Raw genomic sequence first — 24,627 nt, 5'->3', positions numbered from 1 at the left:
TTCGCCTTTATTTATCGTCATTCACTGGTACTCCCTAAATAAAAAATCATACACATTGTGCAAGTACACAGTTCATACAAGAAAGTATTTTGTGAAGCATATATTCGTTCTCTGTGCGCACACAAGTAATATCCTTACTAATATAATAAATGTCAAAGTGAGTTTGTTTATTTGTTTGTTACCTGTAAGCATCGTAACGGCGAAACCTACTACTATAAAATTTTGTATACTTATACTGTATGGTACGAAGAAATTTATGGGCTACTTTTTATCCCAATTAATTAATATAAAACAAAAAAGCGAGATCCCCGGTCCTGCGCACGAATTTGCTGATAAAAGCTAGTAGAATATAATTTGAGGGTTTTGTAATCGGAATTAGTTTTACGTCAAAAATAATTATTAGTATATACATAGTTGACTAACGATGTTTTTCATCGCCTCTGTTCATCGATCATTTAAATTGTCGCCCAAAATTTTGATATCAACAAAAATGGTATTACAATTAAGAATAGGAATAAATGAATGGTGTAATAATGTCACTTGGCTACGATTCTCTATCAAATTCATATATATACTTTCAGTAGACGGCAAGCCTTAATCTATTATCCATTGTAAGAATACTACAATATCAATTTCTTACCCGTTCTTTACTGAAATTGCACTCTGAATTGGAAGGTAAATTCATAAAATATGACTATTCAAAAATGTTTATAATCAAGTTTACATAAATAAAAATTATTTTGGTTTATTTAGTAAATAAACTGCAGACAGTAAATAAACTGCCATAGTATGGTAAAATGTTGAGGGTTAACCACCTTAACAACTAATTATTACAAATTAATATTATTTTTTATGTAAATACATTTGGTTTATCATATAAAGGCTTACATTTATTGTTCTTTAAAAAAAAGTACTATTTATTAACTAAATACCTTAAAAACTTTATCACAACCTTGATACGCATTATTTATGCGTCCTTTGAAATAGCCAATTTAAAAAAATCACAAAACTCTAATCCGTTCAAGACAGGTAATCAATTTTCACCACAAAGTTTTCGCGGGAACTTTTTTCAAGACGCGGGCTTCTGGTTGTCCCTCACGTTCTAAATCACATGATACCATAAATCAAGGCGCGGCCATAGAGAAACAACATGGCGGCGCGTGACGTCACGGTCGTTTCTCCCGCCAACGCCCGCAACCATCGACTCTGAGTTATGATTATTTGCCAATCGCGAGATTTCTCCAACTTCCGAACTGAGATTTTGCTTATTGGAAATGTCGACCGATTTTTCTGGGAACAATTTTATTTATTGACAAGAATATTAAAAATAAAAGAATTATCACTTTTTTATATTAAAATTATTATAAAGTAATTCTGATCGTTGTTTTGAAACTTACTTTCAAGCGCAAAACATTTTATCATAATTGGAAGAAAAAAAAATAGACTTGAACTTCGATATTTATTTCATAAAGTAGCTAGGTCTTTTATTATAATTATCGATATCGATACTTTACACAGATACATATTATGAATAGTTGTACAACCCTATGAATATTCTTACTAATACTTGTAAGTAGACACAATAAGCATAGATTCATTTTCCAGTTTCATCAGCATAAGAGCAGTGCCGACTCTTAAAATAAATTACAAAGTGATTATTTACCAATTTTATAATGTTCGTGTATAGTACACGTAAATAAGTATTATTAATGTACCTACCCAGCTTCGTTCTGGGGAATAAGGGAATGTTAGTAATGAGGACTAGCAACATCATTATTAAAAATATTCTCTATCAGTCGGGTCAACTTTTCTTTGGAAACTAACCGCCTTTTATACTTTACATTAATTCTTGTTGAATTTGTCCCTATAGACTAATTGACCTGCTTCCACCCTCACCTACCATCAGTCACTAGTACTCCGTCAGTGTATATGGACAGCGCAGATGGAGTTACTATGTCTGTATATCTGTATACTGACTATGACTGTGACTATCTGTAGACTGTATATCTGTTATCATTCAATAACAGACTTGGCTTCGTTATGAAATCAAATTCAAAACATTGAAATTTCAAAACGCAAAAATTTAATGAACTTATATATATATATATATATATATATATATATATATATATATATATATATATATATATATATATATATATATATATATATATATATATATATCAATGACCTACTTTCTAACAAAAAAAATCTTGATAATAGCAAACGATAAGAGTCGGTCGCATTTAAATAAATTATTTTCAATTGTATTTCGTCACGTAACTTATTTTATTCTTTCATTTTAATTTGATTTCAATAGCATCGTATTAATTATTTATTATTAATTGTTGACTTTAGATGTATTCAGCACGATATAGTGATGTTTTATTCTTTAATTAACGTGAGCAAGAATGCTTACTATAATTAGTCAAATTTATTAGAATGAATATGTTGCAGATCTTTTAAATACATTCCACAAAAAATATAATTTATTTTACAAATTTATAACTACAGAAAGTTCCGAAATATCTGAAATATATGGTTAACTTATAATAGAATACGCTTGTAATAAATAAAACACATAACGCACATTCTAATATTTCTAATTCAAGAAGCCCGGTCATCAACATAACATCCGATCCTTGAACACAAGGAAAGTCCAAATTTATGGACAAACTACAAGGACATTTGTTTAGTCAAGCGCAAATTGTGATGCACTTGGACTATGTCCAACTATGTGACCAGGGTGTAAACCTCTGGAGGTATAATCAATTGTACTGCGGTACTAGATAATAGACCAAGTTGTAGAGGTCTTGTTAAACTGGTCGGTATATGTATAAAGAGACGTTTTTGTTACAAGCGAGTGTTTGCGTGAGTCTGTTTTGGTTGATATAGTATTTAGACTTGAAATCACATCGCATATATAACTCTGATTGAAATCAATTTTTTTTTAATAAAGTACTTCACCTACTCTATTAGTATATCATGTAGTAGTTAGTAATGATAGGTCAAGATGAAGTTAGAGCAGTAGGTGCATCGCGACGAAATTGCAAAGAATTAATCACGACAGACTCCATAAAGGACAGAATTCATTAAAAAATCATCTATAATACGAACCCAACCCTTAATACATGACACCCCTGACATGAATCATTTATGCTTTAATTACTTTTCATTATCGATTAGTTTATGTACCCACTTTATACATTGATTAATAACGTCAACTATAACATGTACAATGCAATTGTAAACACATTAGTGATAATAAAATAGTAGTTTTGTTACGAACTTCCCGTTTTATTGTGAATAATGAAAAACTTTTCGTAAATAAAATGAGGTTTTCACAAAAGAATACAGCATGCGATTCTGTAATAAGGAAATGAAATGGTTTTTCAGGGTTATAAAGTGCATGCTAGTGCCACAATCTAACAAAATTCATACCAAGTAACCAATAGACACGTCTAACAGTGTATCCCGATTTTTTTTTTAATTCCATCAATGCCAAAAGCGTAAGACTACTGATTGTTCTTTGAACTGCAATAGAACCATTTTACAGATTTCTGTAACCTATTATAATTAGGTATTTAGTATTCAGACGAAATGTCTGTTTAGATAATTTTTACTGGTAGATAAGATATGAGTTTATAATCACTGTGTTAGTTACACAGAAAAGGAATACAGAATGAATAAGATGGAAAATAGATTAATTTTAATTGCAGAACACAAGCATCTCTGATAGACTTTTTAAAAAAATCTCCATAACAAAATAACTCGCATAAAATCATAAAAATGAAAAATTGTAACATATTGTATTCGTACTTTATGGTTTATAAAATCTATACAAACAGTTTATTAAATTTGAATATTGTCCATTACGAGTATAAAGTGAAGATATCGACATTTTGGCCTGACACGGATTCAATAGCTGTACAGCAGTATGAATATTCATTTATTTTAATATGTTGACACTTGTAGGTTACATAAATTCGTTTTACAGTTTTGTTAATATAAGAGCAGTGGCGACTCTTTAATAACATAGTGATTACTTGATCTGTGGTCACCACTTCACATGGTGAGCGTTGAATCGAACCCAATAAGTTATTTACCCATTCACAGCACCTCAGAGTATGTCGTCGACTAATTGGTCCGCATAAATATAACGTTTATATAGCAATAAAGTTATTTGGCTCGGATCCAACACGCTTTGTACATGGCCAGATTTTATACGAACCTCTCAATTGGGAAAACAATATTATAATTGGAGAGTTTATTGTTAAACAAGCTTTTATCCTCGACTTCTTCTGCGTTACTGGGATAAAAAAGTAACGTATGTCCTTCTCCATCTTACATACTGCATTAATGCTGCTTACCACACCTCCTTTCCTGTGGGTGCCATAAGAGGCAACTAAGGGAACTTACTAGTCTAGGGATGGGCAACAGTGTCTATCTTAAAACATCACTAAAAGCCTAACTGCGGTTGCCAATCCACTTGTCAAACATGGCAATTACTAACAAACCTTATGAGAGAAACGTATGTTCAGCAGTTAGTAGCATAACAATAATAGAGCAATCTTAGTAATTGACCTATAATATAATAAAATTGTAATTAGATATTTTCTGTATATGGGAAATAATAAAGAAAAATTGATATGAGTTAACAATAATTTTTAAAAATTTTGTCTGTCTGTCTGTATATTTGTTCTGCCTTCAGACAAAAACTACAGCACCCCACTGTCGACCTGATATATATTGCTGCAATGGGACTGGTAGTCCGCATTACTAACAAACCCTCCCCCTCCCTCACTTTACAATATTAGTGAAGATAGAACAAAGTGTGTTATGTTTGAAGTTAGTTTCCACTGTTGTTTACCTCAGACCCCTGTTTCGTATGTTTAGGACTGGTGCTGTGTGTTCTATTTCTGAGGCAACACTACATTGTTAGAATTTAAGTAATATATATTAAATCTACATAATTAGTGACAATTTGTAATCAGTTTCACGTAGAAGAGGATTTACTAAATAGTTTTATAGTTTTTATTATATACTGTTTCCTAGTTTCTATAAATATCATCTTATTAGCTGTTAACTGCCCACTGCCTATGCCTTCTCCGTAAAGGGACGTTATTTTTTTTAAACACAGGGAGCAAACGAGCATGCGACTCACCTAATGTTTTTTTTTTTTATACAACTTAGAATGGCAAACAAGCTGACGGCCCACCTGATGGAAAGTGGTAACCGTCGCCTATAGACATGAGCAGTACCATGGACTTAACAGAGTATACTGTTTCGCCCATGATACCCCCCATGCGTTGCCATTCCTGAGGACTCAGATGTACCCAGTAAATTCACGCCATATCCCACCCGAAACACTGCCATGCAAACACAACTGCTTCACGGTTGAAACACGAATGGGACAGTGGTATCCAAGCATTCGACTTTTGTACAAAGTCTCCCTTTGGTAAGGATGTTAAGTGACTGCCGCCGCTCACGATCACCCACAACACCAACGATATTACAGATGTGCTGCCAGCCTTTTAAAAAGGAATATGCTCTTTTCTTGAAGGTTATGTTGTCGTATCGGTTCGAAAATACTGCTGCTGGAAGTTGATCCCAAAGAGTGACTGTGCGTAGAAGAAACTGCTTTGTACAACGCACGGTGGAAGACGGTCACTCGTCCAGATGGTTATGCCAGTAGCTGTCACGCTTAGCAGTTAAATTGACAACCGCAGTTAGGTCTTCGTGTTTAGAAGTTTCGACCATTCAGGTCTCTTAGTCACCTCTAAAGACATTCTCGAGAAAATGATGCCCGTTCTACGGGCCACCATTTTCTCGAGAATGTCTTCGGGACCATATATGAAATTTATTGATATAAAACACGTAAAATATACTAATATATTATATTAACAACTATTTGACCATATCAGATATTTACTGTACTGCATATTATTGCGCATTTTGCTTATTCTTTCGTTTAATTTTTATTTCTTTTTTTTTTTTGTTCTCGTATAAAACTCATAAATGAGTAGGGATATATATTTATATTATTACATATATCTTATCTCCATATTTAGAAATAATAGGATCTACATAGTGCCTCCGATCAAACTGTTTATAATTATTCCTCTCCATCCAAAGGTTGCCTGGAAGAGATCGCTTTTAGCGACAAGGTCGCCCATTGTTTTCTCATTGTGATTATTTCTTGTAATTGTTTATATCTATAATAAGTTTACTATTGTAATCTTTTGAAGGAACCAATAAAGAGTATTTATCTGCACATCTTGTCTTTTAGCATCAATATATAGTTACCGCTTCCATATAATGCTGACCTAGAGTTTCGTTGCATCAGCTGAAAACTTTTCGTTGGCGGTCGCATTTACATATAAAGAAGTACTGTCAGCAAACAAAGTGAAATGTTTTAAATATATTTATTATTGTTGTTTATATTATTCCGAATCACAAGGAAGAATTTTAAATTTCTCGGTCAAAATACGAGATAGTATTGTGATCTTTCAATGGCAATAATAAATAGTATCTTTCTATCTACTTGTTGTGTCAGCCATTAACTTTCCACTGCTGAACATAGCCTCACCCATTAGGGGACTTTGCTAGTTGCTACACTTGGCAAGTGGGTTGGCAACCGCAGTATGGCTATTAGTGATAATTTTAAGAGAAACGTTGCAGTTCATCTCTAAACCATAAGCATCCTTACTATTGTGATTAAATAAGAAAAACTTTTATTTAAAATGTATTTTTCAATAATGCTTTTCCTGAAAAATACATTTTAAGATAGTAAGGAAACTTATGGTCGAGGGATGAACAGCAGCGTCCCTAATTTAAGTAGAGTAATTAGTGTTTTTATTTATTTGTATTATAAACAAACAACATTGAATTTTAGTATTTGGAGTTAGGTAAGATATTTTATTATTAGTGCAATAAAGTACATAAATACATAAATAAGATTTTCAAATTACGCATCCATAAAAATATATAAGATAAAAGAACTGCATTTAAATTCACAGTTGGGACCTATTCACGCGATGCAAATTCAATTAATATTATAAATATTATTTAAATGTAAACAACGCAAAAGCTTATAATTAACTGTATAAAAAAAATAATTATGAACTAACGAAAAAATTTAATGTATTAAGTTACTACAAAAAATTAAGATGAAATGAAAGTAGTTTTTTTGCTGACCCTATCAATACGCTACGCTACCAAGAGCTCTAGCCAAGTGGAAATTCACCACATTTTGACGAACGACGACTTTGATAAAATACAAGATAGTGTGTCTTATATAAGTCTGTCTCTGTCCTATATAACTACAACAACATCAAATCACGTTTGTTCCTTACAAGATAGGCAGCGGGAAAAGAAAAACGAATTTACCAGAGGAAGACTTTGTACAAAAGTCGATTGCTTGCGTACCTCTGTCCCATTCGTGTTTCTACCGTGAAGCGGTTGCGTTGGGTGGGATATGGCGTTAATTTACTGGGTACAGAGGAATAACAGCTGAGTCCTCAGCAATGGCAACGCATGGGGGTATCATGGGCGAAACAGTATACTCTGTTATGTCCATGGTACTGCTCATGTAAATAGGCGACGGTTACCACTTTCCATCAGATGGACCGTCAGCTTGTTTTCCATTCTAAGTTGTATAAAAAAAAGAATACCTTTGAAATTTATGTTACGACTAGTTATATACAGTAGCGCCCTCTGGTAACAAGAATTTGATCTCCTATCCTTCAGCCGCAGCAGAAGGGACTATTATATAAATTCCTGTACTCACCTCGCCGCCGTATTTGTGAGTTTATTGAGAGTAAATCCTATTATTTCCTGTATGATCCCGGCACAGAATAGGCCACCCCTTTCTTTCCCGTGGATGTCGTAAGAGACGACTAAAAGAGGGCGAAGGATGGGCAGCAGTGTCCTTCTTAAAACGTCTCCAAAACCTAATTGCAGTTGCCAATTCGTCTGCCAAATATGGCAACTACTGGCAAAACTCCCCAAGTGAAGTTATGTTTATCCGTGGATATTTAAAAGCAAATATAATGATGACTAAAACCTTGCCGAAAAAATGGCAACGTAAACTCCAAGTTAGTAAATTATGTGTCGCATATTTCTTATAAATGATCATACCTAAAAATAGGAAAAAAAATCACGTCTCAATTCTAAGAAGGACGTCGAAGCACCAACTGGGCATCCATATTCAAACGGGCATATTATATAAAACCGAGCAATAAATATCTGAGAATCAGACATAAGGATACAGACTTGAATATGTAAAGATTTATATATTTTTTTACAGAATTTCGAATGGTGAACTTGGTGAATCACCGAATGGAATGTAGTAATTAATATCTATAAACATGAACAATACCATAGGTGTTGTTAAATATAAGTGACCTATAGTACTTCCCCAACCAGCAATTTTACCGCCATATCTCTTCAAACCGAAGAACAGCTAAGCAAACACAGCTAATTAATAGGATAAACACTAGTGGGAAAGATATAATTATATAAAAAACTTTTATATAAACTCCCTTCTTTCATAAACTACTGATAATGAAGCGATACAGTTAAGTTTGTAATTTTCTCGTAGTACGTAAAAAAAATGTAGCGATTTCGTAGCAATCTCGTAGCGAATACGTAGCAAAAGCGGGTTGTTGGATTTTGTAAAATATAATACCGTAAAAATTATTTTATGGCGTCCTTCTTATATGATATCATATTGTCACATAAAGAGCAAAATTCAACTATAAAAAGTTCGAAACAAAAAAGGTGGATTATGCATTCATTTAATTAGAAAGGTGCGACTTCATTTATCCATTCTATACAGTCTTATGCCTCAGTAACTATATATACACGTATATATACATATATATATATATATATATATATATATATATATATATATATATATATATATATATATATATATATATATATATATATATATATATATATATCTCCTCCATTGTGTTATCACAAAAAATAAATGTAGCTTTAAATAATATACCTACCTGTATTTACATACCATAATTCAAAATTTAAATTTATTTTTTAACTTGAACCTCAGTTTTAAATATTAATAACCGCAGTCCGATATTTTTTCTAATAATAAGTAAACTACGTTCTTTATACATCTGATATCTATACGTTAAGTTCATACAATTCAAAGTTAGTTTCGTTCTTAGATACTTAAAATAGGCATGGATGGTATTTTGATATCACTTTTACTAAGTCGACTGACCTTCGACACTCTCGATCTCAATATGTCTAAAATAAGACTTAAAAGGTTGTCAACATTTGTAAGCATAAAGCAACGATTAAATGGAGATTTCGAAATTTGGAATTGTATACATTTTGATTCCTGTATTACATAGACAGATTTTTGTTATAACCTAATATTTACACTAGAAGTGCATATTACAACAGCATATAAATAAAATATTAATTTCTTATCATAAAGATAGCGTTTTTTAATAAATACATAATTAACTTTTTTTTTTATACAACTTAGAATGGCAAACAAGCTGACGGTCCACCTAATCGAAAGTGGTAACCGTCGCCTATAGACATGAGCAGTACCATGGACATAACAGAGTATACTGTTTCGCCTATGATACACCCCATGCGTTGCCATTTCTGAGGACTCAGGTGTTATTCCTCTGTACCCTGTAATTTCACGACATATCCCACCCTTCAAATCAAAACACAGCCATGCAAACACAACTGCTTCATGGTTAAAACACGAATAGGACAGAGATACCCAAGCAATCGACTTTTGTACAAAGTCTCCCTCCTTTACTCAGTCATCATCATCATTTCAGCCGTTAACTGTCCATTGCTGATCATAAGCCTTCCCCATAAGGGAAGTTTTGTCAATAGTTGCTACGCTTGCCAGGCGGATTGACAACCGCAGTCAGGCTTTTAGAGATACTTTAAGAAGAACACTGCTGCCCATCATTCTCATCATCATTCTGCTGACCTCTCAATCTCTAATTTTATAATTTGAATTAGATTTTTTATACCACAAAGGTGGCAAACAAGCATACGGTCCGTCAGTCGCCAGTCATCTATAGGCTACAGTGATGGTAAATGGTTACTGTAGCCTATGGATACCTGTAACATTAAATAGACTGAAGAAACTTTAATATAACTTTTTATGGAACCCCATACTGTAGTTTCTAGGAAAAACCTCGGCATGGAACTCTTTTCACCTGCCTGAGCATTCGCGGTAGAAAATTCCTTTTAAACCGCACTGTACGTGACCATTTAGGTTCAAGCGTGTGAGAATGAATTCCCTATCGATTACTGAATATTATAATTGTAAGTCCAATTATAACAGAAATAGATCCCATGTATATATTTATTTATTTGTTTAATAGACCATTTCCTAGTTATTTGTCACGTACGTGACATTTTCTTTCCTATTTCACATTAGAAAAACCCATAGGATATAGCTAAATATTCTAACAATTAACATAAGTATCTAAACAAAAACTAATAAATATGGCTATAAAATAATGAGTCTGCAGTTACCATGTATATATTTATTTATTTAATGGACTATTTCCTAGTCATTTGTCACGTACGTGACATTTTCTTACTTAATTCACGTTAGAAAAACCCACAGTATATAGCTAAGTATTCTAACAATTAACATTAGTGTCTTAACAAAAACTAATAAGCATGACTATAAAGTAATGAATCTGCAGTTAAATTCAACAAACAGCTTAATTGTTTTGTTTTTAATTTCATGAAACACAGGCGCGACTTTCGTACAGGCCGCCAGCGATTCCAAAAGGAATTTAATAACGCCTCTCTTGGGACTGGGCCATATTGAAATCCATTTTCGTATTTCTATTAAAATTACGCCGTTTTCGTTTCTGTGTAATCCCGTCTTTAGAGATTATCCCCCACTCCGTTAAACGAAGGTTGTAGTAATAACTTTTAAATTTGGAGCGTTTATAAACATCGATTCTCTATCTATAAGCTTTTGACGATCTCTTTAATATATTTAATGAACATATAGATTTTAAAACAGCTACAGATAAATCTGACTATATTCCAAAAAAATTCGACTTCAAAAATAATAATAATAAATATGTTTTTATTCAAGTATATTCAATTATAAGCATTATTGAACAGTCATTTTTTATGAATCCACTGCCCAGTTCGGAATGCTATTTAATCTGAGAATAACGGGCAAGAATATTGATTGTTGTTGTTTTCAAATAAAAGTTTTTTTTTATTCAACTTAGAATGGCAAACAAGCTGACGGCCCACCTAATGGAAAGTGGTAATCGTCGCTTATAGACATGAGCAGTACCATGGACTGATAGAGTATACTGCTTCGCCAATAATACCCCCCAGTACATGAGCAGTACCATGGACTGATAGAGTATACTGCTTCGCCAATAATACCCCCCATGCGTTGCCATTCCTGAGGAGTTAGATGTTATTCCTCTATACCCTGTAAATTCACTGCCATATCCCACCCTCTAAACCAAAACACAGCCATGCAAACACAAGTGCTTCACGGTAGAAACATGAATGGAACAGAGGTGGCCAAGCAAACAACTTTTATACAAGATCTCCATTTGGTAACTTTTCCACAAAAAATTTAATAACTATTATAAACATATCAATATGAAATTGATAAAAAGAAAAAAATATATAAACAACTACAAGGCTACAATTAATCACAACATTCTTGAATAGACAGCCTTACTAGAAGCACCCGTTGACGGATAAGCTAGCCATTGTTGTGTTCAACCATATTATAGGGAGCCCAACGACCTAGTCCACTATGTCTCCACCAATTTGGACATTATAGTGAGCATGACTTGTTTAAAAATATGAGATTATGTCAAAAATATATATATAAAAAAAATTAATTGAATGTGACAATCAGTATACCCACTCATTACAAAAATAAAATGTTATTTGTATAATTAATTCAATAATTTTATGTATTTTCTTTTTAAAAAAATGCTCATCAGTAAAATAACAAAAGTGTCAACGTTTTAAAAATAAACAATGCAAGCAACTGTGTACTTATAGAAATTCAGTTTGCCTTTAATTCTGTCAAGTATTTTTTTCATTAATATATTTATTGCTATAAATATCAAGAGCAAGTAATTAAAAAAATATTTAAAGATAAAAAATTTCTTTGAGATCACTGCCAGCTGGTAGGGTGCATGGGATACTTGCTGCATTTCCACGCTGAATAGCAATGGAAATGCGTTGACCAAAGTATAGGCCAGCCTTCTGGTCACCAGAGGTTTCCACCAGCCGGCGTGAAATCTCTTTGAAAAGATTCATGACCGATATTCATTTATCCTATAATAGGAGGCCTAATCCACAATTTTTTTTTATATAACAACTTTGAAACAACTATCGGGTAGGTCCAGGATAGGTTTTGGCAGTTTATTATAAAACCTTGCACAATTTCCTGAAAATTAATTACCGACCTTTTTCAGTCGACACAGTGGCAGCAGTAATTTGTCCTTATGTCGTAAGTTTTTATTATTATAGTCGCTTACTTTGGCAAAAGATTTTAAACTTTACATACATAACATTTCCATAAATGTATTGAAAGAGGCAAAGCTAGTTATATTGATTTGGAAACTGAACCACTAAACTGATTCTGATAAAATTTCTACAAGACAATCTGTAGGTATCCACTCAGACAATAAAAGATTTTTTCAAATCAACAAACATAAAAAAATAGAATTGATTAACATAATATATAACATAAAAAAATAGATTGAATTGATGTTTGTTTATGTTTAAAAACAACTGTACCATATACTTTGTTAAAAAAAAAACTTTTATTTAACTATTATAAATTTTAAATAGTATCTTATAAACCAATACATATTTTTTTTTAGATAAAATAAATATATCGGTTATTTTTAATACAATACAACTACAAAAGAACCTGTGAAATAACTATTTCTGTTTTCATTTCATAAACTAAATATTTTACTGTGAACACCTGCCGTAGACAACAAAAACGAGTTTTATTGTTTCTATTATTCTATTGAACAGTACTGTATAATTTCATTATAAACTCTTGGAATATTACTAATTCCAGGAATATCTTGTACTGAATTGCTTATTTGAAAACAATTAAAAACGCCAACTCCTCCCTAGTTGTACAATTAGTGTTGTAACTCATAGTAACTTAATAACAGTTTTAATTGCTTTAATAACTAGCTAATACTGTTAAGAAACAGTTAGGTACATACCTACAGGTCTACGAACAACGGCATACATAATGAGGTAAACTATAATTTTACACCATAACCTAGTAATTAGCAGTACATTTATCATAAACACACAATGTAATATAATTCTAATATATTATACCTAATAATTAGCAATTTAGGGTAAGAGATATAAATTAGTCAATTATAAAAAATAACGATATAATAACTATATACCTCATTACTGGATTTTGATGCCTATTCTAATCTATTCAATAATTTACCAGGACTGGCTCTAGGGGAATTGCCTAAAGCGGCAAAAAAAAAGTGACGGTAAAATTGAGTATGAGGGCGGCTAATTGATAAAACAAAGTGTGTGCAATACTCACGTCAAACGTTACGCTTGTAAAAGATAACATTTGTCATCACCAACGTAGTACAATTATAAGGAGTCATTGTCAACAACTTAGCAGCAATAAATAAATAAACTCCTTGAGTCATAAGTTATTTTATGTTATAATTCTTGAAATATCTTCTGTAAATGTTGAAACCTATCATTACAATAACACATACCTATCTAAGTAATCAAAATAATATATTTCAGACTATATTCGTTATAATAAATGTAATAATCGTCATTCCCACAGTTTGGTCGAGCATTTAGAATTCAAAATTAATTAATTAATTCGTTTCTTTATATTCATTACCACAGACACATTTTTAATATGCTTAGATGATCTCGATAACAAAGTGGCAAGGCAAATTAGTGGCATATTGATAAATGAAGAATATTAAGACCCGAACAAATTTTGCATTTTTTTTTTAATTAAATTTTTATGATCTGTTTATTTAGTAGACTACGATCAAAATTGTTTCTTCTACTTCGAACTAATGTTTCTTTGAGAAAAAATTACTACTTTCATTATTAAAGCACTCCCTTAAAAAGTTAGTTCGATTTCACTCTAAGTATTTATTTTGCTTCTTCTTGATATAGAATATCAAATCCGTGACTTTAAAGTTTCAAAGCAATTCTATATTGCACAAATGGATATTCAACAATGTAGTTTAATAATTTATTCATGGACGGTCGTTTGAAAGGAAAATACAGTTATTAAGTAATGATGTAGCCCGATTGTATACTTCAGTCTATTATTATATCATCTGTGCTTCAATATAATATTGACAGTTTAGATACTTTGTTATTTCGATCGTTCGAAGTTTGAAATTTGAAATTACGGATTCCAAGTATTGTAACCAGGGTTTATTATGAGTGCTCAAAACTTGGCAGCATTACAGATAGAGCGCTTTGAATATTGATACTGAAATGGTAGTAAAAATTTGTAATAATACCCAAGAGTATAATATATAAGATTATACAAATATAAATTGTCTTGTCCTCAACGTATTCGGTGTTATAAGAAACCAGTCAACAACAGGGCCCAATCTAGGTAATTTTCCGTTACGGTCAAAATAAATGTTTGCCTATATAATGAATGAGTACTCTCAACGAACTCATTTTACCTCTGTGAGTCCGGCTGATGACTCCTTTTAAGTAATAGGAGATTTTAAATTTTGTTGTTATTTTTCGACCTATGTTTTGATGGTATGAATAATGTATAGTTTTATCAATCGATTTCAAAAAGAAGGTTGTATTTTGTTTTATGATTATTACTTCATAATTTTGTCAGTTGTAAATCAATTTGGAATTTCTTTTTTTCTGTAGATGTTTTATCATAATCAGTTCAGTAGTTTAAACTTTGAATTCAAAAAACAATTTTTACCAGAATTAAAGTCGATTTTCTTTTTTGAGGAATACAATTTAATTATTAATAAAATAAAATACGCAATTAATTTTTACTTTGCTTTATATAACTGAAACTTAACGACCTCCGTATTGCAATAATAGTTTGTTGAAAAGAGGTCCAGAATTTGATTGTCTATTGAATCAGATTTGAAAAATAACTTTTCTAAATCGGCTCAGATCTAAGCGTGGGTAAGAGTAGATAATATCTAGCAATATCTATATTTTATTTTCTATTGTTAGGGAGGCAAACGATCAGAGGATCCATCTGATGGAAAGCGGTTTACAGTTATAATATATATACTTATATTGGTCCAATAACAGACATATTAGATATCGATATTCTAATATTTAATATGGAAAGATGAACCCGCTCGTAATGAAATTCAACTGATATGGGCGATATCGCAATGGGTGGTCATTAATGTCCAGAAAAACTCAACATATAGATATCGGATATTCTACATGATATCTAGTACTGGGTGAAGCCAAATGTTTATTGACTTATTTTTCATGATTAACCTATCCTAAACTCAAGAATAATAAAATTATGATTGTGTGATACTTATAACAAGAAACCAGAAAAACTTAATTGATTCCTTGGAAACGATTTCAACAGGAGTTTGTCTTCACATAGCCGATTATTGTATTTTTAAACTAATTCAAGAACTAATTATTTTACAAATAACGATAACTATTGAAATAACTGTTTTAAATAACGATAAAGTAGCTTAATAACATATGATAATATAAAACAGAAACGGCGCATCAAATAACGAAATTTAATCGTTAAACGTTTTACAGTTTGGAATAAAATTAATGTACATATCATTGACGTTCCCATTAAAGTGGTTATAAAACGTTTTTATGACAGTGAAAAGATCATAATTACGATGTATCTAAGATGAGTTTATCTTAGCTAGTCCTCAAACTTTACAGACATACTTAATTGTGCTCAATTAGAAGCTTAAACACATGGCTTCATATATGGTTACCTGATGTATATGTATATACATATGTAGATATTGAATTAAGTTGATTTAAAATTAAATAAGTTAACAGAGAATATATAGAAAAATCATGATATCATTTATTGTAGCAACAATATAGCGGTAAACGAATAGATAACGTTATGACAACAATCCAATATCCCACTAGCCGTTTTCGCCAAAAAAAGAACTATATCTACAAGTTTACAGTGAGCTCTCTCGCAAACCTTACGTAAGCTCCTGCCATTCTTATCTAAACTGCTTTTTATCTACATACTCACACACCCAACGCAGACTTCCAATCGGAAAGCCGCAGCATCAAAAATAACCCACAAAACGTGGAACCACCTTTACCTTATCTGTTAATCACCGTTATTTTTTAAAATTTAATAACACGTTATTTATTGCTTCACGTTTATATTCAATTCCCTTTTTTAAAGTGCACTCAATTGACAGAATAGAGCGTTCGAAAATTGAAATTTGAAGTTTAAGCGCGAAAGCAAGCGATAGTGAAGTGCCGCGTGGCTATTTATCGGTTTTATAGTTGCATCCAGCCAGGGCGTTTCGTGTTTTGTTTTGGGGGTTGCAATGTTTACGTGGGGAAGAAGAGGCGTGCGGCCCGGCTGGCGACTGCCGGCGGAGTAATGGGGTCCATGCTTAAGATTGCGCGCGCAATATTAGGTAGTGAGAACCTGCGTCGATTTTATTACGTAGGTGTAAGGTTGAATGATGCCTAAGCACTTGCGGTTTTGGAAGCGTTGATTTTAATTATCGGTAATTGTGACCGTGGATGGACTACCAATGAGAGTGTATTAGATTATGGTCAACCGTCTCTTTGCTATTGTTTTGGTGAAGATAACCTAATACAGGTTGGGGAGGAAGAAGGATTTATCTCTCGATTTAGCAATCTGTTTGCTAGCAATATAGCCTATCAGGTCGACCTCCTCGCAGTTCCCCCTGCAATCGTAAGTGATTTATTGTAGGATTGGTCACGATAAGCTAACTGACCTGATTCATACTCACCTATCATCATTCACTGGTGCCCCGCCAGTATACATCGATGGGGTTATTATCATACCATTCTCATCAAATAAAAAAAAAACGTGACGCAGATTTTTTGTTACAAAAAAATGGTACAAAAGGCGGAATTATTGTCATATAGCATTCTCTCTCAGTCAACATTTGGCAAAACAAAAATTTAATTATACAGTGAAAAAAAATTAAAATTGTTGTAGATAAACAATTACACATACGTATGTACTCGTATATATTGACAAATCACAACAAATACAATGGAGAACTTCTTATAAGTAACATGTTAATTATAACAATTATATAATTAATAATAAAAAATATATAATAATAATATATTTGCCACACAATCATGATAATTGCTTAATCCTCAAGCTACAATTTATGTCATTAGAAAGCAGGACGCAATCCGAAACTATTTGGGACATAAATCCGAACACCCAAATCTCAGCCAATTTATATGCACAACATGTTCTTGTACTATAATCAATATATGTTTCTAAGATTTCCATTACATATAAACATTTGTTTTTTTTTTATACAACTTATAATGGCAAACAAGCTGACGGCCCACCTGATGGAAAGTGGTAACCGTCGCCTACAGACATGAGCAGTACCATGGACATAACAGATTTATACAAGCATTAAATACCTTTATAAATTTACCAGAGGGAGACTTTGTACAAAAATCGTTTGCTTAGGCACCTCTGTCCCATTCGTGTTTCTACCGTGAAGCAGTAGTATTTGCAAGACTGAGTTACGGTTTGAAGGGTGGGATATGGCGTAAATTTACAGGATACAGAGAAATAACACCTGACTCCCCAGAAATGGCAACGCATGGGGGGATATCATGGGCGAAACAGTATACTCTGTTATGTTCATGATACTGCTCATATCTATAGGCGACGATTACCATTTCCCATGAGGTGGCAGGTGGCTTCCGTCAGCTTGTTTGCCATTCTAAGTTGCATAAAAAAAACATACTGCTGTTGCCCAGTCACTTGCCAAACGTGGCAACTATTGGCTGATCCCGTCTTATTGGAGAGGCCTTTGTTCAGTAGTCGACAGTTAAGATATAATATAATATATTACTAATATATATTTATACATATATAGTCACAAAATAGAACTCTATTATGTAACTAACAATACCAAGCATTATCATTTATTCACATAGGTGGTTACTATACTAACAATGAAACTTCATCAGGGACAATTCTCGTGAATGGAGTACTTCTTTGGACCCAAAGGTTCGAGCTTAAACCGGTATCTAACCGGAAAACCGGTATTCGTGGAATGAGGGTCCGTAAGAGGTACCTCTCTTTTCATATTATAATGAACAACGTAGCCTACGACTGTGCTTACAAAAGAAACAGTATCGGATTCAGGGCTTTATAAAAAGGGCGTAATAAAAAATATTTCAAATCTTATTTATTTATTTATTCATAGAAACACCAACAGCATATTGATTTATAACATATATAACACATTTTAAATACAATACAATATTAATGTGCATGCCTATTAAATGTATTCACAGTATTAACTTTAACATAAATATACAGTATGAAAAGAAATAGACCAATTTTAAGGAATTAGGTAATAACAGATTACAAATAATTTAAAAGTTACATTCTTAATTTAGAAATACAATATAACCGAAGTTGTGAGTAATATCATTAAATATAATAATCAGTGAATTAAATTAGCAAGTGTTAAAAACCTATTTTAAACCATTTGAATTTTTTTATTTAAATTTGAACTTAATTATACGTATTTACATTACAAAGATCAAAAGGTTAATTATAATCCTACTTGCGCATTCATAAAACATATATTCAATCCCAATGCGGTTCCACTAAAAATTTTAAAATCATTCATTCAAAGGCATTAAATTTTGCAAAATTTAATATAAATGTACCTACAAATGCAACTGTATACAGCTATTTTCCACGGCTTTGTCTGCGTTAATAGTATTCTATTTGATAAATTATGACATAACCTATCCGTGTACCAAATTTTATTCAAATGCTTTTCGCCGTTTAAACATAATTTAATAACAAACATCCAAACATCTTTGAAAACTTCCATATTTATAATATTAGTATATAGTAGTATTTATAATATTTATAAATAAAGTGCAGGGAGTCAGTGATTGCAGGTGGTTGAGGACCGTTCCTTATGTAGAAGTCTACGGTGTCAGTCTATGGGAGAGGCCTATGTGTAACAGTGGTCAGATAATGGCTGATATGATAATGATGAGTGTTATCGAGATATGATAAAGTTAAAAGCAAAAAATGCAAAATTGCAATACATCTAGCTAAAAAACTCTTCAAAACATAGCGGAAAGAGTATCTTTAGACTCGTCAATATGCACATAATACCTCTAATATTACAGGTATTCGTAAACTATTGTAATAACTAATTATTGGGGGAGGAGAAGAGAGCTATATATCAGTTTTATTAAAAAAAAAAAGAAATATTTCCCTGTATTATTGAAAATGTTTTAATAAAATCTATAAGTAAAAATTATTTGTCGAATGTATGTAAGCGCATCACTTGAGAACGCCTGCACTTCTTTGGCTAATTCATTTGCTGTATTTATAAATATATCAGGGCAAGGTTTGTATAAAAGAGAATCTGTGAGAAAATTTACGGAAAAGTGAAAATTTTGGATTAAGTATCTTCATATGAAAAAACAAGTGAATCAGTAAGACAATACTACGAGTTTCTTCTGTCTCGCTTGCAGAAATATCTTTGTAATACATCCATGCGAAGCCTGGGCGAACAACTAGTAAATAATAAATTCTATAGAATTAACGGTAAATAAATAAATTATAATTAATTAATTTATTTACAGTTATGTTTATCCGTCGGCCACCTAAATCCGTCTCTGCTATATGAATACACAAAAGTATGACGAAATCACCATTTGATTGGGTCGTCCATTCAAAGGCAATATCGCGCGATATTGAATAATTTTTCTTTTTTTTTTTAGTACATTTGTTCCGTTGTGGAACAGGCTAAGGTCGGAGACCATGCTGCCTAGTCTTCAATATGATAGTTTGTCTGGTGTCATAATTTTTCTTTTATTATGTCTTTAATATTTACAAGTAGAGATGGATAATATCCAATATCTATATATCAAGTTCTTTTGGATATTGATGATCCTTTGCGACATTGTCCATGCCAGTCGAATATTTGAGGGAGACTTCGTAAAAAAGTCGATTGCTTGAGTACCTCTGTCCCATTCCACATGTCGAACTATTATCGTTATGTCACAATATTCACTTTTTAAAATGATGTAAAAATGTCCACCCATGCGAAGCTAGGTCGGGCCGCTAGTATATAATATATAGATAGATTCATTTGTATGAGTATTTTGTGTAGGGGAGTTTTGTTATGAGATCATAACGGTTTATCATGGCGTGTGTAACCGACGTTACACAAAACTAGCCCCTTCCGAAAGAGTTTTAATTGCGTCATTTTAGTTAGCCACGCCACGTCGTATATTAAACGCGGTATTCGTATCGAGTATGATAGACGATATTAGGGGAAAGAGATTGTTAGTAACGGGTCCTAGCAGTCCCATTGCTAGCAATATACCCTGTCAGGTCGATCTTCGCGCGGTTCTCCTTAGAAACCATCGTGGTTATTGTATTTTATTTATACCCATTTTTGTCGGGTTCCTCACGATGGGCTAACTGATCTGCCTTCATCCTCATCTATCATCCCTCACTGGTACCCTCCCAGTGTATACCGATAGCGCAGGCGAGATTCCCATTCTATTATTGTTATTTTTGATTTCTTGGGTACCTCTGTCCCATTCATGTTTTAACCGTGAAGCAGCTGTGTTTGCATAGCTGTGTTTCGGTTTGAAGGGTGGGATATGGCGTGAATTTACAGGGTACAGGGGAATAATACCTGAGCCCTCAGGAATGGCAACGCATGGGGGGTATCATGGGCGAAACAGTATACTCTATTAAGTCCATGATACTGCTCATATCTATAGGCGACGGTTACCACTTTCCATCAGGTGGACCGTCAGCTTGTTTGCCATTCTAAGTTATATAAAAAAAAATAAAAAAATATCACCCATTAAAAAAAACAGCCCCATTGTTAACAATGTACCCTATCAGGTCCACTTCCGCGCGGTTCCTCCTGAAAACTGTCGTGATTAATTGACGAATTGTTTACGATGAGCCAAATAACATACCTTCTTCCTCATTTGTCATCTGTCACTGGTACCCTGCCAGTGTATACCAATAACATTGGCAGAGATACCATTCCATTTTCATACATTAAAAAAAAATAAACGATATGCAATATTAGAAGTATTTATTTATTTATCTAATGATCACATAGTGGTCTAAATTCAACCAATACATATATTATAATAAATTAATTTATTATGGTTATGTTTGACATTCAATAAGACTATAGACAAATAATACTAAAGAAAACCAGTATTAATCTGTTCTCAAGTTGACCATAGACTTTAAACAAAAGAGTATATATACACACACTATCATGTATAAAATACATGATAGTGTGTGTATTTTTTTATTAATTAATTTATTATGCATAATTTAAAAAAAATATTATAATTCCGCACTGCTTCTCTATATAAACTATAAGTGTGCCAAATTTCATACTTCTGAACAATTTGAACAATTTTCGTAAAAAGGGATACAAAGTTTTTACTTGACGTATATAATTTATCTATATACTAATCTTAGATTATATAGATAGAGCGTCTCCATAGAAATGCTTCGAGAAAAACGGCTCAACTTGTTCATACAATATTACGTGATAGTTATGAGTGATTCCTTTATAACTTCTATATTTATTTTGTCTTATAATTTATGCAACTTTTTAATACATAAACACTCATTTTATTTATTAAATAATACATTTTATGCGCAAATATAAAGAACACTGATAAAAAAAAACGAGTCAGCTAATTTGACAATTAGCTGACAAAAGGTTGACCGGTTTTTGAGGCTCGATGCTCTATCTATATAATCTAAAATACTAATGTAATAAAGCGGTAGAGTTTGTCTGTTTGAACGCGCTAATATCTGGAACTAATAGTGAAAAATTCTTTTGATAAGATTCCTTGAGGCTTTTCGGCATCACGATACGAAGTCAGTTGTGTTTTTTCACTGGTAACATCCCTCTGACTGGGTTTTTCGCGTTTTTTTTTTTCTATGTACGTACATACATTCGACCTCTACAGTTTTATTATATGTATATAGATTATCCTAATATATCGTAAACATTTGCTGAACTAAATTGTCAAATGTCTCACCCTTAGGTGAATCCTTCGAGTAGTAAAACAATAAAACGTTTTACGACTTTGAGATTTGTCTGTAACAAGAGTCTATTGAACGTAAATATACACAGGGATCGTAAATATAAACACAAGCGTATATCATGTATGGTTATTGTAGAAAAGCAATTGACGTCAATTTCTTTTGAAATTATATAAAAAATGAAATGGTTCTCAGTTTTAGTATTTCTTGTATTATATATATATATATATATATATATATATATATATATATATATATATATAATAATAGATTAAGAGTGAAGATGTGAATTTTGTAAAAATTTAAATAATAATAATAATAGCCTTTATTAACAATCTTACTATATATATATATATATATATATATATATATATATATATATATATATATATATATATATATATATATATATATATAAGAGATAGAGTAAGGGAACTTAATGGTCTGGGGATGAGCAACAGAGTCTCTCTTAAAATATCACTAAAGGCCAGCCATGTTGCCAACCTTGCCAAGCGTGGCAACTACTGACAAAACCCCCTTATGAGGAAGGCCATGTTCAACAGTGGACAGTTAATGGCCAATATTATGATGACCCTGTAATTTAACAGGCGTATTCCACCATTTGTACTATAATAGAACATTTTACTGTTATGCGTTAAATTATTATAGGTGTTAATGAAAGCAAACTTATTATATATTTTGAACCGACTTCAAAAATAACGAGGTCCGCATTTCGGTTGTATTTTTTTGTTAGCATTGTTAGTTATGCAACTACCAGTCCCATTGCTAGTAATATACCCTGCCAGGCCGACCTCCACGTGGCGGCCGCTAGAAACCATCGTGCTGAATGCCAGGAGTTTTCATCATGATTGGTTTTTTAATGGGTGATAATGGAATGGTAACTCCACCTGCACTATCGATATACACCGGCAGGGCACCAGTGAAGAATGATAGGTGAGGATCAAACAGGTCAATTAGCCCATCGTGACAAATTCAACAAGAATTGTTCACGATGATTTCCAGGGGGAACCACGTGGAGGTCGACCTAATAGGACATATTGCTAGCAATGGGACTATCAACCTCTTTGCTAACAATCCTTTCCCCCCCCTCACGATAAATTAACTGACCTGCCTTTACATACTCACCTATTATCCCTTACTGGTGCCCCGCTAGTGCCATTAGCGCGTGCAAGGTCGCTATTCCATCATCATCCATTAAAAAAATTTACTTAATTAACTAATTGAAACAATCACATAATGGACTTTCAATTTGTAGTACTATTTGACATTAGTGACCTGTATTATGGTCGGGTCAATTATTCGTTTATTTACATTTTCATAGAACAAACAAACAGTCTAATTAATAACCTAATAATACACAAATCGATAAAAGATAATATAAAACGCAAATGAGCTATACATATACTAAGACCGTACCAAAAATCGTCGAAACACGTCATAAAATCAAACACACGCGCCATTAATCTTACCGCGTCAAGATTTGATCAACGTTTCGTTACAAACAAACACAAATATACATTTACTTGGTGAGTTTCTTTTTAAAACTAGGTCACGCAAACGGCAGTCGAGTTAACCCTACCTCGACCCGGAACAATGCTTACTGCAAACTACCTACATATTCTCAAAATTGGCTAATGAAATGCTTTTTAGTATGAAATTTTCAACGTTTATTGTATGCACGTACAAGTTAAATTTATCACGACTCACAACAATTAACACATAATCAGACCTGCGACGGTTGGAACATCGTTGTTGGAATGACGTTTTTCTATGAAAATATGTTTACACAATTAAAAAAATAAATTAACATGGCGGATCATGGCCATCTTGAATAGGCGCCATGACAGTCAGTGGTATGCCGCCATTTCAAAAATATCGCATCACTTATTAATTCATTTTTTTTTTAATATTATACAACAACATGTTTAGTATTTTTTTTACAACACAGGGATCATACGAGCAAGCGGCTCACCTGATAGTAGGTGACTACCGCCGCCCATGATCACTCACAACACCAACGGCATTACAAGTGTGCTGCCGGTTAAAAAGGAATATGCTCTTTTCTTGAAGGTTATGATGTCGTATCGATTCAGAAATACTGTTGCTGGAAGTTGATTCCAAAGAGTGGTTGTGAGTGGAAGATAATATGATAGTACAAATACAAATAATACAATAATAATACAAAAAATAAAAGACGTTTTTAGCTTAATTTGAACTGGTGAGTAAACAATAATCATAACTAATATAGTTAA

General features: G+C 32.5%; 1 protein-coding gene across 4 annotated transcripts in view; it reads right to left on the bottom strand.

Moving 5' to 3' along the window:
- Positions 1–16,630, bottom strand: part of LOC113509494 (calmodulin-A-like) — a 175,573-nt gene extending 158,943 nt beyond the window's left edge. For all 4 annotated transcript variants that reach the window (XM_052897329.1, XM_052897330.1, XM_052897331.1 and 1 more), the window contains exon 1: positions 16,362–16,630. The gene's annotated coding sequence lies outside the window, so the exon portion shown is untranslated. The remainder of the gene's footprint in view (positions 1–16,361) is intronic.
- Between the last annotated feature and the right edge of the window lie 7,997 nt (positions 16,631–24,627).

The sequence above is a fragment of the Galleria mellonella genome, unplaced genomic scaffold (genome assembly GCF_026898425.1).
Source record: "Galleria mellonella isolate WM207_F2 unplaced genomic scaffold, CSIRO_AGI_GalMel_v1 utg36, whole genome shotgun sequence".
NCBI lineage: Eukaryota > Metazoa > Arthropoda > Insecta > Lepidoptera > Pyralidae > Galleria > Galleria mellonella.
The sequence above is the reverse complement of the archived record's forward strand: the minus strand, read 5'-3'. Positions and strand labels throughout refer to the sequence as shown.